Below are 14,330 nucleotides of genomic sequence, written 5' to 3'. Positions count from 1 at the left end.
CTTTAACCCCCCCAAAATCTCAAAATCATTTACGATTGTTTCCGGTTTGTTGTTTATATACAAAGATTTATATTTTATCTAACACTAACATCTACTCCTCACTAACTCTAGGATTCACAATCAAAAAGAAAATTTAACTTCACCTTATTCTTATTTTATACACTCTCATATCCATTTCTTTTTACCTAAAACTTATTCCATTTCTTTATAATCTTTTAGCATGCCTCCACTAAGACCGCGCAAGAACACCAACCGACGTATGGCTGCTTTTATCGTCAAGCAAATGGCCGCTGTGATTCCCGAACTTGTAACTCAAATCCAAGCTACCCAACCTCCTCCACCCGTTATTGCACCCGTTGAACCCAAACCCGTATCTTACCCATATAAGCAATTTACTAGTGCCAACCCAACCGAATTCTGGGGTACGAACTGTGCGACTACTTTGTTGCAATGGTTCGAGTCTATGGAGAATGTGTTTAGATATAGCGAGTGCCCCGAAGTGAAAAAGACAAATTTCGCTTCAAGCATGTTTAGAAAAACCGCTCTAACATGGTGGGGTAGTGTCATGCATCTCCAAGGGTCGGAAACGGCTATGGCTCTTCCATGGTCTGACCTCAAGGCACTCATGATGAAGAAGTTTTGTCCCAAACACGAACTTCAAAAGCTTGAGGAGGAATTTTGGAACCTCAAGCAAGATAGTGGTGATAACGCCGCTTACTCACTCCGTTTCCATGAGTTGAGCATTCTCGTCCCTCATTTGGTTACCCCGTCTGAGCGTGAGCTTGACAAATACATTGGGGGTTTACCTATGCAAATCCGGGACTCAGTCATGAGTAGAAAACCCGTGAATCTTGAGGATGCCATTACTCTAGCCGGTGCACTATCGGAGAATCATGTGACAGCGGGTACCCTAATTCTCAAGAAACCAAACGAAAAAGCCAAACCCGAGCCCGCATCACAAGCCAAGGTTGAACCCGCACCACAAGCCATTAACTACTCCAACTCTTCCCGTCACAACAATAACAACAACAAGAAGAAACCCAAAACCAACTACCGAAACTATGCCGTTACCCAACCCCAACCTCAACAACAATCCCAAATTCCACCCCAAACCCGAAAACCCTATACCGGTACCGCCCCACTATGCAACATTTGCCAACTCCATCACCCACCAAACATGCCTTGTCGCCATTGTACCATTTGTAACCGACTTGGTCATCTCAACACCACATGCCGATCCGCACAACGAACCCAACCTAACCAACCAAACCAACCAAGAACTTTTCCCCAAAATACTCAACACCGATATGCACCCTACCCACCAAACCAACCTCAACAACCCCGAGCTTGCTACAATTGCGGTGACCCTAACCATTTTCGCAACAATTGTCCTCGCCTCATCCTTACTAACCAAACCATGACCGCACCTTACTACCAAACTCAAGCTTACTAAGTTCAAACCTACCAACCTCAACTTTCCCAACTCAATGCACCACTCATCCAACCCATCCAAGCCATACAAGCACCACCTCCTCCACCACCGCAAGCACCTCGAGTCAACCAAGGCAATCAAGGACGAGCTTTCATGATGAATGTTAATTAAGCTCAAGCGGCAAACGATGTTGTGAACGGTATGTTTTTAGTGAACCAACATTTGGCTTCTATTTTATTTGATACAGGTGCCGATAGAAGTTTCATTTCTTTGAAATTTGAGTCGAACATTTTCGTGTCTCGAACCAAGCTTTCCCGATCGTTTTCTGTTGAATTCGCCAATGGGAACTCCATCACCATAAATTCCGTCATCCGCGATTGTACTCTAGTTCTTGGTAACCATAAATTCTCCATCGATCTCATCCCGATGCAAATGGGAAGTTTCGATGTCATAGTAGGCATGGATTGGTTATCTTTGCACCGTGCCGAAGTTGTTTGCTTCGATTAATTCATTTGCATTCCGCTTGTCAACGGTAAAATCCTTAAGGTCTTTGGAAAAGCTATTTCGAGAAGGCTTTATCTCATTTCGTGCTCTCAATCGCAAAAATACTTACGCCAAAAGTATGCTCCGCTCCTAGCTCTCTTGGCGACAAAAGACAAAAAGGAAAGGAAAATCCAAGATATTTCTATTGTTCGTGATTTCCTCGATGTCTTTCCCGACGATGTCACCGGTCTTCCACCCGTTCGTCTGATTGAATTTTGAATCGATCTTGTGCCCGGCGCGATGCCCGTGGCCAAGGCTCCTTACCGTTTGGCCGCATCAGAAATGCAAGAATTATCGAACCAACTCGAAGAACTTTCCAATAAAGGTTTCATTCGTCCTAGCTCTTCTCCTTGGGGCGCTCCTGTTCTCTTTGTGAAAAAGAAGGATGGTTCATTTCGTATGTGCATCGATTATAGGGAACTTAACAAACTCACCATTAAAAATCGTTATCCCTTGCCACGAATCGACGACCTATTCGACCAACTTCAAGGCGCAACTTGCTTCTCCAAAATCGATCTTTGATCAGGTTATCATTAATTGCGTGTTCGCGAAGAAGACATTCCAAAAACCTCTTTCCGTACTCGATATGGGCATTTCGAATTTTTGGTTATGCCCTTCTGGTTAACAAATGCACCCGCGGTGTTTATGGACCTCATGAACCGCGTTTGCAAACTATTCCTCAATAAATTCGTTATTGTCTTTATTGATGACATTCTCATCTTTTCCAAATCCAAAGCCGAACATGAGCATCATTTGCGTTCCATTCTCGAACTTATTAGAAACGAACGACTTTATGCCAAGTTCTCCAAATGCGAATTTTGGCTCGAGCAAGTTCAATTTTTAAGACATATCGTAAACAACAAAGGTATTCATGTTGATCCCGCTAAAATTGAGGCCGTTAAGGATTGGAAAACTCCAACGACTCCCACGGAAATTCGATCCTTCCTCGGTTTAGCCGGATATTATCGACATTTCATTCGAAACTTTTCCAAGATCTCTTTGCCTCTTACCTCCCTCAATCATAAAGGAAAACCATTTGATTGGGGTTCGAAGCAAGAAAAAGCCTTTTGTACTCTCAAGGACATGCTTTGCAATGCTCCCATTTTAACCCTTCCCGATGGAAACGACGATTTCGTGGTATTTTGCGATGCCTCTCATCAAGGTCTTGGTTGTGTCCTCATGCTACGAGGTCAAGTCATCGCTTACGCATCAAGGCAACTTAAGGTCAACGAGAAGAACTACACGACTCATGATCTCGAACTTGGTGCCGTTGTTTTCGCTCTCAAAATCTGGAGACATTACCTTTATGGTACGAAATGTGTGGTTTTTACCGATCATATAAGCCTTCAACACATTTCTGACCAAAAAGATCTCAATATGAGACAACGACGATGGGCCGAATTACTTAGTGATTACGATTGCGAAATTCGTTACCATTCCGGTAAAGCGTATGTTGTCGCCGACGCCTTAAGTCGAAAGATTAATGTTAAATCCGTTCTACTTCTAAGCATTGTCGTTCAAACCGATCTTCAAATTTGAATCTTCCAAGCTCAACGTACCTCCGTTGAAGAAGGTAACATGTACGACGAAATGTCATGTGGAGCCGAACTTCAACTAGAAACCAAACCCGATGGTCTTTTATTTTCTCAATGGTTTGTGGGTTCCAAATCGCGATGACCTTCGTACTTGTATACTCGACGAAGCTCACAATTTGCAGTATTCCGTTCATCCCGGTGCGGATAAGATGTATTTCGATCTTCGTGCTACCTTTTGGTGGCCGGGTATGAAAAAGGATGTAGCGTTATTCGTATTTAAATGTCTTACTTGCTCAAAAGTTAAAGCCGAACATCAAATACCTTTTGGTCTACTCGAGTAACCACCGATTCCCGTTTGGAAATGGGAAGACATTGCTATGGACTTTATCACTAAATTACCCAACACCCAAAAGGGCAATGATAGCATTTGGGTGATTATCGATCGTTTGACCAAATCTGCTCATTTCATTCCGATCCGCGAGAAGTATTCTATCGAGCAACTTGCTCAAATATATGTTCGAGAAATCGTGTGCCGACACGGTTTACCATTGACTATTATCTCTAACCGTGATGCTCGTTATACCTCTCATTTTTGGCGTTCACTTCAAGAAGCTTTAGGAATACGTCTTGATCTTAGCACCGCTTATCATCCTCAAACGGACGGTTAATCCGAACGTACAATACAATCTCTCGAGGATATGTTACGAGCATGTGTTCTTGATTTCGGTGGGAATTGGGATTCTCACATTCCGTTCATTGAGTTTTCTTATAACAATAGCTACCATTCGAGCATTGAGATGGCTCCTTTCGAAGCTCTTTACGGTCGTAAATGTCGTTCTCCAATTAGTTGGAATGAAGTCGGTGAAGCTCAAATCACGGGACCCGAAATGGTTCAAGAAGCCACCGACGTTATTAATCGAATCCGTAAGAACCTCCTAGCCGCTAGAAGTCGTCAAAAGAGTTACGCCGACAAACGGCGAAAACCGATCGAATTTAATGTTGGCGATCTTGTCCTTCTAAAAGTATCTCCTTGGAAAGGGGTAGCCCGTTTCGGAAAGAAAGGTAAACTAGCTCCTCGTTTCGTTGGTCCTTTTAAAATCCTTGAGCGTGTTGGAAAAGTAGCTTATCGACTCGAACTACCGGAAGAACTTACCTGTGTTCATCCGACATTTCATGTTTCAAATCTTAAAAAGTGCTTAGCCGAGGGTAATCTCCATGTACCTCTCGACGAAGTACATGTCGATGAGTCGATGGTCTTGGTTGAACGACCCGTTGAGATCATGGATCGCAAAGAGAAGAGAACCAAGCGTAGCCGTATTCGGTTAGTCAAAGTTCGATGGGAATCACGGCGCGGCACGGAATTCACTTGGGAACGAGAAGACAAAATGAAAGAGAAGTATCTACATTTGTTCGCAGCATTGTCTTTGTCTTAATTTCGGGACGAAATTTCTAAAGTAGGGGATATTGTGACATTCGTCAATTTCGGGTCTTGTTTGTATTCGTTTTTGTATTTGTTTATTATGTAAACCGACCCGATTTGTAAACCGAAGCTTATGTTATAATCAAAATGATGGATTTATGTTACAATATTGTTTCACACTTGTTGGGTCTTGAAAACATCCTATTTTTATTTTTTGTTTTGTGTTTTTGTCTTGATCCATTTTACATGAAAACTCTTGTGTCTCACACCCATATTTGACCACCAACATTACTCTATATATACACCACCTTTCCTCTTCATTTTCCCTTGCTACAACTCCAAAAAAAAAACTCTCTCAAACATTAAAGATTCAAGGTTATCTTCTTAAGTGTTCTTGAAGGTTTTTAGTCTTTCATCTTAATTAGTTTATGTAGCCTTATTAATACTTTTTTATGGTTGTGCAACATATATATAATATACACTATATTTTGAATTCATATCACACTAAAAAATTGAATTTAAAACATCATTTTTATCACAACTCATGTAATTTTCCAAGGACTACTTTCCCTCTACACCACCTGCTGAACAAGATGATCTACCATTAGAGCTAACCGGTTCAAAAATTGGATCAACTGTCTTAGGAACTTCAGGGATGAATATCTTAGGCTTTGGTGCATGACAAATTCCATAGACCATTTCGTCTTATAGGGGGGGGGGGGGGGAGGTGTTGAAATTAAAGTGGGGGTAGTGAGGTATAATTATTATTAAAAGGTGATGGAACTGTAGTAAAATCATATCCAATACCCGTCTTTTGTTTCACCCCCATTTGTGAACCAATAGTACCATTTAATTTATCAGAAGCCATCTGAAACTTATCGACAACTATTTTTCTCTTAGAAAGATCAAGCTCAAGTTCCACAATTTTAGCGTTTAAAACAATTATTCATTTTTTGAGAGAATCAACTTGCAAATTTGCTTCAAATTTCGATGCAAACTTGCCATGTCATCATGACGAGTCTTAATTCTAATGGTAAATATCTTTTCGCCTTTCTTATACTCATAATTTAGGTACTTAATGTCAATGTTTTCTCTTAACAAACTAGCATTATGGGTTCTATAGTTTTCGACTTTATCAATGCATAATTGTGAGCATAAGTGTGTGTTCCTCGGGAATGACGGGACTTGATTGATTGCTTCCACTTGCAGCATTTGTTGAAGCTTCATTCCCGTTCACAAATGCCATCCCAACAAAGTTCATCGGCAACATCAGCTCACCTATTTAATTTATCCAATCGGGATCAGATGATTCTTCCGATTGAGCAAGCATAGCCTTATTATCTGCTTTTGTGTTTCTTTGGTCAATTCTTGGAACACCCCAACCCCTTTTCCCTTTTCTTCATTAGATACATTCACAATCTTCACTTCTCGACAGGATTTTTTGGGTTTATACATTCTCTTGCAAAGTGCCCCATTTCGTTACAGTTGTAACAACGGAGCTTGTCTTTGTCAAACCCAATGTTGTTGCTATCTGCATCCCAGAAGCTGTTCTTTCCATATTTCTTCATGAATTTTGTGGCCCTGTGAACATTCATGGCCATTTGATACTTGATATCCATCTTCTCAAGGTCATGTTCATTGATTCCTAGAAGATCCCCTTGATTGAAGGATGGAGGAAGTAGCTTTTCATTCAGTAGTTCTTCATGACTAGCCATAAAGGCATGGAATAGTGAAAGGTTGGGGTCATCAACATGCTTGGTGGAGTGGCTTTAACTGCCTATGTTGCTGCTTGAAGACTGGTTGATGCCATGAGCCTTTAGAGCTTGATTAACAACATGGTTTACCAATTCTTGAACCGAGTTTGATGTTGACGATCCTGATGCACCAACAGATGATATAAAAGCTTTATTCTGATCAGCTTGAACTGTAGATTGAACCCCTTTTTACCCCATCAAATGCATGAACAGTAGGATGTGCCTGACTCATAAAAGCTGATCCAACCCCAGAACCTGTGGAAATACCTGCATGATTTAGAGAACTGGCGTGGTTGTTCATTCGAAGCTTGTCATCTGTTTCCAATGATATGATGGTGGAGGTTAACTGCATAAGATTTGTTGTGTTCAGATTTGTAGTTCTTTTAATTGTAATTACAATATTGTTCCACGTGTAAGATAATGAGTTCAACAACTTCTTATTGATTTCAAACATGTCCGTAAAGATACCAGCACTTCTCATTTTGGCATTCAGGGCTTCAAATCTGTTAAGGAGTGATGAAATTGTTTCCTCTTGAACATGATTGAACATATTGAATTCACCATTCAACATTTCTTTTTTGCTTTCCCTCATATCCAAGTTTTCATAAAACCTTTCCACCAAGCATCCCAAAGTGCCTTAGCAGTAGCACATTCTCTTATGCTTTCAGTGGAGAGACACATGCTGTGATATCCATATGCCTTTTCATCTATAAGCATTAGTTGCTTGTCAACATCAGAGAAACTTTTAGGAGGAACATCAATTGGACCATCAATGTAACATTCGTCATTTTTAAAAACCCGACCCATCTAAAAATTTATTTTCGGTCATTTAATAAAACATTCCAACTATCAAAGATATGCAAAAACGCCCCCTAACTAAAGTTTTACCCATTTACGCACCCAATCTCATTGTTTAGGGACCAAGATGCAATTAAATTAAAACCTTTTTCCTCCACCTCATTCCCACCGCCACCACCGCCGGCTGTACCCCCTCCCCCATATTGCTTGCTCCATAATTCACGGCATAATCAACGAAACTGATCTTACCAAATCATTCTTGAACCTAAAACACGTCTACCGACAATCTATAGATGGTAAATGATAAAGAATTGACAGCTATATTATTAATTTTCGAATCGCGGCTGAACCGCCCTTAAAACCCTATATAAGCACCATCAAAATGCAATTAAACTCCTCCACACCATCCCCTCATCATCACGACTCATAGCCCTAACTAAATTTTACCATACAAAGTCGTCCGTACCAGCTTTAATACCAAGAACATGCCGCAAACCCTAGTCGTCGTTCTCCTATAATTTGGCACCCAATTCGGTAATTTAAACATGTTTGCTCTTCGTTTTTCAATTATTAACGATAACCCTAACTCAATTTGAATCAACGACAAGTAGTTAAACGAATCTAAACCCTAGGGTTCATAGTTGAATTTAGGGAAGAACATGAACTGAACTTTGTGTATTTATGTAACCGATTTCATAATCTTTCACAAGTAGTCAGGCTGGTCTGGTGGCCTGTGGTTATGTCTTAAGCTCTCAAACAGGCCTGGGGCGCGGGTTCGAGTCCCCCATGCCCGGTTTTTGGGTTTTTATTTTTATAATTTCATTGTTTTAAGTTTTTTCTATTATTATATATACATAACATTAAATAAACATCGTTTTAACGAAACCGAACCCCGAATTTATATTTTTCTTGTCTTAAACCCTTGTTTTCTTAATTAACTTTTAATATATGCATACACACACACACATAAAATATAAGTATTATGCAAAATATATGCTATACATTAATAAATATGTTAATATTTTACCATTCGCTTAACGAATCGAATTATCTTAGATGCCCATAATAATTTTTCTTTTAAACCTTCCCATTAATATATATGTATGTAGCATATAATACTTATCTACTCTTCAATAATTAATATTTTTATTCATAAATACCAAATAATAATAATAATAATAATAATAATAATAATGCATGGTAGTAATCCTTGTAAACATATAAAGTCGTATTCTGTTTATTAACACCTTTACAACTTAACGCGGTCGTAAATATCCCAAATCCGTCATTTAGCCATTTCTTTATTTTATTTGTTCTTTCATAACTCATTGTATATTTAAAACTAGGAACTTTTGTCGACGTATTTCGAGGAGCTCGCCACTTTTATTTTAATTTTTATCGCCATCTCATTTTCGTTAATACGCCCGTTAAGGTGAGTTTACATACCCCCTTTTTCCATCTTTTATATTGTGGGGGGTAAGCATGTATACCTTATTAACTTCGCTCATGTTTTATTTCCTCATCTATTCAAAACACAATTCGACTTATGTTTATGTGTGATTATTGCAAGCTTTATGATTATGCTCTATGTGCTTAAGTGTTTATTTTATGTTTGGTGGATGGTATCTCATCCTCATTTATCCTCATCTAGTATGATCATACATTTACCCAAGTACATTGATTTTGCATCAATAGGAATGTGTCCACATCTATTTAGTTGCTTACATTTTCATAAGTTTTGTAATGCTCACCATTTACATATGAATTGTGATTTACCTACGTATATATATAAAATCAAAACTTATGTATTCTCACCAACATTCGTGTTGACAAACTTTATTTTTATACATGCTAAAGGTACAAGTAATTAATGTTGTTTAAGATTGAAGAGACTAGTTTTTGCCTTAGAATATTTATTATAAATTCAAAATGTGTATTTGATTCAATTATTGTAATTGTGTACTTGTTTTGATATTAATGAATCAAATAATTATTATCACTTTAATTAGTGTCTTTTGAGCTACTGTCCAATCAATATGTTACGCCTTTGGTCGGGGTGTGACAATAAATATGCATTGTTACAAGTCTATGAGGTCCATTTTCTACCGATCTTATCATTGCAAAGTCATTTACTCTTATAAAGTTCTTGAACCTCCATTTCCAGTGCTCAAAGTTGCTTTGAAAGTTCAGAAGTCTAGGTGGCTTGTTGACGGTCCCAGCTTCATTTTCAAGTATCATGATCTTTAACTATTCTGGATCGTAAGACATCTTTACAAACTAATAAAAAAAACACCAACTCAAAACAGGCTTGAAAACAGCAGAAATCTTTGTAAAATTCTAAGTACAGGGAATTGCAATCGCACGATCTGATGCGAATGCGATTGGGTTCTGGAATGCGAATGCGATTGGAATATCAAATGTGAGTGCGTTTGGAATATCAAATGGCGATGCGATTGGGATATCAAATGCGATACGATTGGGAATTCCAAATGCAATGCGATTGTGAAATAAAATGCGATTGCGATTGACACACAAATGCGAATGCGATTTGTGTTTCAATTGCGATTGCGATTCAGTCCACAATTCGATTGCGATTTGGTATCTGGAAAAACACAAGCGCCTAATACGTTGTTTTGTACAGATCTTCAACAAAACACATTTTTTTTTGCCAATTTTGAAGCTTTAAACAGCCTGAATAACCCATGATACTCTTAAACACACTCTTCAAACACCAAAACAAGACCAAAATCCAAGGTTGTGACCTAATAACCTAAACTAGTAAAGCCGAAAGCTCTAATACCAATTATAGGTCCTTAGAATGGATCTCACAACTTGATCTTGAATCAGTCTCAGTTACATGCTAGCGGTCGAAATCATATATAACCAACCGAGATCTCGAAACTTGTTGAGTTTGAGTTATTTGCTATAGATGGAGAGAAATGGATAAGGTAGAGAGAAAGTAAGGGCTGGTGAGATAAAGTTTTTTTCATGCACCAATCTTTATTTCCATCGGCCCAATGGGCTTGTTTACAAGAGGCCTCGGGTCCAAACATACATACATGATAAAGCGAAAGCTAACAAAATACAACCGGAAAATAAACCTACAAATACAAATGACTTGACATATCAAAATGAGCTCTACAATAGTTTACCTATTCATCAGGTTCTAGAATGTTAGAAGGTCCTGATCTTTAGCTTGTTTCCTTTATCTATTTCCTTTGTAATCGTTCAGTTTATGTATTCCATTTACATTGAATAAACAATAAAAAGAGATACTGTGTGTTACTTTGCTATTGCTTTGATTACTCCACTTTGTTTATTAGATGGCCATAGTGACACAATCAGAATTTTTTAATTAGGGGTCACAATATATTTCTTTAAACCCAGTCAGTTGACTTATTTTATAACTCTTCTATTATTAGTATTTAGCATATTACATTAACCCTTTAAATTAGTTTGTTTGAGTTTCCGTTTCCATGTAAGACCACGAATCCCGGGAATCCTACAGTTGGTAATCACATCCACAATTTCACAAAAATTTAAAACCAAACAATTCTTTGTATTTAAAACCGGTTCAGAGTAAATAACAGCGGAAAAAGTTTAAGTATTAAAAATCCCAAACACGGGTACAAGTGTCCAATAATCAAATGTAAATAAAATGTCCGTTTTATTTGAAATACTTGACCAGAAATGCCTTCAACCTTCCGAGTAGTCTCCAGCACGTCCAAGCGGTAGCATCCACTTCTTAACCTGAAAGTCAATCTAACATACACACAAAGCCAGCTTGAGCTGAGTGAGTTCAAGTTTTCATAAACAATAATTCATACTTTATTTCAAAGCTATAGTTATACACAATAGAGAAGGTATAAATAAAATAAATTATATATAATTCACCAAGTAATACAATCATCGTCGAACACACATACACGGGCCTCCCCACCCCGAGTCAAGACTCGAGTAATATATTTGACTCGGACGCGGTAAGACCTAAGCATGTGACACGAGCCTCCCTACCACGAGTCAAACCCGAGTAATATATTTGACTCGGTCACAGCTTATACATCCAAGCACGAGATACGGGCCTCCTCACCCTGGGTCTTCCCCAAGTAATATATTTGACCCGATCCCGGCTCATACATCCAAGCACGTGATACGGGCCTCCTCACCCCGGGTCTTCCCCAAGTAATATATTTGACCCGATCATGGCTCAACATCAGGGTCGAGCAAACGTACAACCCAAACACGTAACATCAGTGCATGCAAACACAAAGTAGGCATACACAACATCAGTAGTCAAAACGACTACAACATCGCCAAATATAGGCCAAGCAATAATGTGTATATATATATATATATATATATTTAACATCCCAAGGCCTACCATTCCTAGCAAGCCTATATAAATTCGTTTAAAAACATTTCAAGAGTTTAAATATCAAAACGGGATTATAAAACATTCCAAGAGTTTAAATATAAAAACGAGATTATAAGACATTCCAAGAGTTTAAATATAAAAAATGGATTCTAAAACATTCCAAGAGTTTAAAATATAATACGGGACACGAACAGTTAGGCCATCATCAACACTAAGTATTCGTACTTAGACATCTATATACATCCATATGTTTATATCCCTATAAATACCGTCCCAATAATAACATCAGGGTCGAGCACACGTACAACCCAACACGTAACATCAGTGCATGCAAACACAAATAGGTCTACTCATATTCAATTACTGCCAAGTCCACTAACATCCTCGAGTCTAGACCATCAATAATGTATGTAACCTTAAGGACACAAGACCATGAACGAGTCTAAAATATCCTAAGGCATATTAAATAATTCAAATATAGCTTTCAAAATGCACCATCACGGGTGAGACCATGTAAAACTAGTCAATTCACTGTAACGAGTAAAATCGTTTAAAATTGTATTTCGGTGTGTATGCTAGCCCAAAACGTAAAAGAGTAAAAAGGGCATCATGAACTCACCTAAATCAACCGAACACCTGCAATGAGCTAGGAAATCCCTAAGTGCACAATCACAAGCAAGGGCCTGTAAATTATACACAACGCGTTACTAAACTAGACTGTAAGAACACTTTGGCCCAAGGCCCAACACTTGGCCCAAGGCCCAACACTTTGGCCCAAGGCCCAATGCTTTGGCCCAAGGCCCAACAACTTGGCCCAAGGCCCAACACTTTGGCCCAAGGCCCAACAACTTGGCCCAAGGCCCAACACTTTGGCCCAAGGCCCAACCACTTGGCCCAAGGCCCAATACTTTGGCCCAAGGCCCAACAACTTGGCCCAAGGCCCAACAGTTTGGCCCAAGGCCCAACACTTGGCCCCAGGCCCAACAACTTGGCCTAAGGCCCAACGATAATCAAATCGGGTCGAATGCGCGCGAAATAAACCTTAAAACCATTTGTTAAATGACTCAGCCCCGAATGGACCAAATTCCATTTTAAATCTTTTCATTCATCAAGATTATGTCACCCGAGTTGATAGGGTTGACGGTTCCTTTTTATAACTCTTACTTTAACGTTTAAACGAAAATTCGCGCACCGCCGACTCGATTGACCAATCACCAACCAAAACAGCCCCGAGTATCAAAAATATAATTTTCCCACAGCCCTTAGACTCCCCTAGGGCCATGCAAACTTATTCGGTTGGTCATCCAACCGATTAACGCATCAAACTCAACAATTTACAATTCTACACCCGATAAACCTTAGTTTTCGAACTAAAATCGATTGACCGACCTAAACACCTCCATTGGTCATGAAATTTTAGTATGATGTAAGTGACATACCTAAGAATATGACGGAGTACGAACTTCAATTATAACAGCCCCGAAAGATGCGAGAAAAGGCAGCCACCGGTTAAGCCTAAAACGAACTTATCGATCAATACGAATATAACATGCAGATTTTAGCATGCAAAGATGTATTTTATTACATAGGAAAACCATGAAATTAAATTATTAAATTTTTACCAGTGTTGCATAAATATCTTAAGTTTATAAAAATATTTTTATTATATTTTTCTAGTGGACACAAAAATCATAAAAATTCTTCCAACACAGAAAAGTATGTGCAGCTATTTCAGCTGCGCAACAAAATGGTTTTATTTTTATAAAATTCATTACCCAGAAAAATTAAACGATTCCAATTGGGTTTGGTTTCTAACTCAAAATATTAACTTCCAGAAGTGGAACCAACCAATTTAGACTTGTCGAAAAAAGGTTATGATCTCGGGAAAACAGACCAGAATCCGACATCCCGCATCATCTCTGACACTCGATTTTATAAAATCATAAAACCTATTCAAATCTCGTCCAAAAATTAAGTATTATACATTTCTGGAAACTAGACTCAAAGTAGAACATCATGGAATCAAGAATCGATCAAAAATAGTGGATTAACATCGCGTTACAGACCCTACAATAAACGTATACGAATCTGTCAGCAAGCTGTTATCATCAAAACTCAATCTTAACGACCAATAAGCGCGCCATAAGGATGAATTAGGGTGAAAAGGAGTTGTATACGTATAATACCGACCTGTAATTGAAGTTTTGACGGCCGCACGGTGGCTGATTGCACGCAAAACGAGGTGGAAAGGGGGTGGGTTGCTGCTGCCGATCGGACATCACCATAGGGTTAGGGTTTTGGGTTTTTGATTATAATATAAATTGTTACGTTCTGGCCCTTCCAAATTGAAAGTTGCGACACTTGAATGAAACTTAAGTAATTCAACTTATGGGCTTGTCTAGGAGGCCCCCCCGAAGATTCAAGACGAGTCCCGGATTTTAAACAAACATTTATAAACAATCGAGCCGATTAA

Source organism: Bidens hawaiensis, unplaced genomic scaffold, assembly GCF_021521415.1.
Source record: "Bidens hawaiensis isolate Kalapana, Puna unplaced genomic scaffold, B.hawaiensis_p1.1 tig00030215_1, whole genome shotgun sequence".
Classification (NCBI taxonomy): Eukaryota; Viridiplantae; Streptophyta; class Magnoliopsida; order Asterales; family Asteraceae; genus Bidens; species Bidens hawaiensis.
The sequence above is the reverse complement of the archived record's forward strand: the minus strand, read 5'-3'. Positions refer to the sequence as shown.